The sequence below is a fragment of the Saccostrea cucullata genome, unplaced genomic scaffold (genome assembly GCF_032062105.1).
Source record: "Saccostrea cucullata isolate Sc308-1 unplaced genomic scaffold, CSIRO_AGI_Scuc_v1 ctg22169, whole genome shotgun sequence".
NCBI lineage: Eukaryota > Metazoa > Mollusca > Bivalvia > Ostreida > Ostreidae > Saccostrea > Saccostrea cuccullata.
Genome location: NW_026935198.1, coordinates 3,031 through 5,998, shown reverse-complemented (window position 1 = coordinate 5,998; position 2,968 = coordinate 3,031).

Sequence of the window (2,968 nt, the reverse complement as noted above, 5' to 3'; positions counted from 1 at the left end):
CTTAGGTGCTTTTGCATTTATGCTCGTTTATCTTACCTTCGGCCTCGTCTTGGATATTTACAACCAGGAATAGTGCACGTGGACTGCAGCTGCACAAGTACCAACTTCTGTGACTATGTAACTGCGTGTTATCAGCGTTGCTCAACACCAAAGATGCTATCAAAAGCATTTATTTTATCTCAGAATTTGAGATACTTCGGCCTTTTTATTTTATTGAATAAATTTTTTACAAATAGGCCTTGGCGAATATCCTATTCGAATGAAACCGACTGACTAAATCAGTCGTGCGTGACCACACAATTGGGTGATACCTGGTTAGCAGATAGTAGGGTTATCGAAAACTAAGATGGCCGACTCCGATTTGGCATTTAAAAGACTTCAGTAGAGCTTTAATAATTCGATCCTCTATTGTGTGATTATCTCAATATAAACAAGCACTCTACCAAGTGACCACAATTCTCATTCATACGCTTTTTTAAAATCTTAAATACATATCTGGACTTAAGCAGTCTTTGCCGAAAAAGAGTACAATTATAACAGAAATTGAAACATGCATGAAATCACAATATTACCTAAATAACGTATTTTACGTTGAATATTATCTACAGTGGCTGTTATGTTGGTCAATTGCTCACTCTGATTCACATTCTCCTTGAAAACTAACTGAACCTGCGTTTTAAAATCAATCAACTTTTCAGAGAAAGAATTGTTCAGAATTCCTAGTTCTTTATTTGTGGCATTCCAAGCATCATAAATAGAAGAAATCTTCAAGTTGATATTCATTAAATCCTTCGAGATTTCTATTTGCTTATCTTTCATATCTTCAAAATTTGTAACTGTAATATTGAGCTGGTTTTTCAAGACAGTAAGTTCATTCTTTAGATCTTGTTTTGAGTGATTTACTTGCATCTCGAATTGTTTTTCTTGAGATAAAAGGTCCTGAAGAGAATTTAAATTCGAATTACTCAGGTTGTACACTTCAGAGACATTCCTCATCAACTTCAATAACTCTTTTGAAAAATACTGTTCATTTTTATTTAAAATATTGGTCATGTTAAGCTGATTATTCTCATTCAAGTCTGCTAGATTTCGTATTGCAATGGTATTATAATCTAAAGTTGAATTAACATGGCCGCTGAGCGCGTCAACAGAGCTTTTCAGCGTCATTAATTCTGATTGAAATGTCCCCATGGTCTTCTGCATATCTGTAGTTAAGTTACAAAACTCCTGAATTGTTTCATTTATATCAGTAAGTCTATCATCTACATGCTCGAGTTTTTGAAGGTAGCTTGTGAAAATCAGTCCTTCCGAATTATTCAGGTTGACTGACGATTGCGATGCCACTTTCATAAGAGTAATCTCCGTTGTATCCATCCGCGATAATATCCCCCTGTTCTCTCTCTCTAATCTTTCCAAATTTTCTTGGATTGTATCAGCATGCTTTCTTACTTTCCTGGGACACCTTTTGTATTCCCGTCTCTAAGTATTCGAATTTCTTTAACCAAACTTTTCTTTCTCCGTCTTCTAGGCTTGACGTCTGATTTTCTATAGCAGTATCGTTTCTTGTCAAATATTCCTTAATAGTATATATTTCCTCATACAGTTCCACATCTCGCCGCATCATATCGAGTCGTAGGTCCTCTAAGTTTTTCTTTAGTTCTTTACTAACCTTTAAAATTCCCCCTGCCACTGAATCTCTTGCAAGTTTCAGAATTTCTTCCTTAAGTCTTATATTACGCACCCATTTCTTCTTCACTGGGGATTCCAGCAATGCATAACAGTAAAGAAGCTTACATGCTATAAGCATTAAAACGATAAGAAATCCAGAATATCTCTTTTCCATCGTTGAAAATATTCACAATTACTGTTTTCTCCCTGCACAAATACTGTTTTCCGTATCCCTGGAAGCCTATGTTAGAATATAACCGAGAGGAGCTCTGTTTGATGTTTTAGGAAGTACTTACAAAAGCAGAAATTTTCATTTTTATCCCTTCTTTATCTTTATTCATAAAGTATGTAGTGCCTTTATGCACTTGCAAACTTTCAGAATTGCAATTGAAAAATGAAACCGAAATTTGTGAAACAAGGAACAGAACTGTATTCCCACTTTAAAGTACTTATCTCTTTTCCATATTATTTTAAAAAGTCTGCATTATAAAAATGTTCTTACAAAATGTTTCTGTGTGCTTACAAAAAGGAAGTATATTGTCCATTTTCTGACGTGCATCTTTGTGTCGCCTGCAAAGCAGAGCGATACTTCAAAACCTCTTAACCCGACGTCCCTCTATCCTTCTGTCACACCCTATGTCTTAAGAACTGTCAATGATATGAATTTGATATATCACACATATTGTCTGACAGCGTTATTAATTAACTCGTGTCCTGTAATCTTGGCCTTTGACTTACTTAAAATAGTTAATTCTGCGTATACTCGTATACAGCATTGTTATTCAAGAGTTTATTTTTGTGCTTTTAGCATGTGCTTTATTTGTTAATTAACATTATGAAAAAATCCACTATTACAGTTCTCTTTAACATTGATCAACCACTGGAAACTTTTAAAAAATCTTTTATTCAAATTTGTGTCTTTTGATATTGAGAGGCAGAGTTTTGATTTTTTTAAGCATTTATATGAGCTGATGACACTGACATTTGATCGAAACTTTATGTAATACAATTACCAAAGAATATGGAATTTAAATATTATGGAGATACAACGGGGTCGGTATACCGAAATGTGGGATAGTTTAACCAAACATCATCGATTAAATGGAAAATAAATATTTCTAATAAATTTTGCATTGCTCTAAGGTTTTAGATTGGCAGGAGAATATTTTATATTTTTGTCAGATTTTATGTTAAACCTAAAGTATTCTCCTTCTCCTGCACTGACAATTTAACTATTTATTATTTTATTTGCTCTAATGCTAGTAGCAAATATATACATGTATTTATGTAATTGCTAACC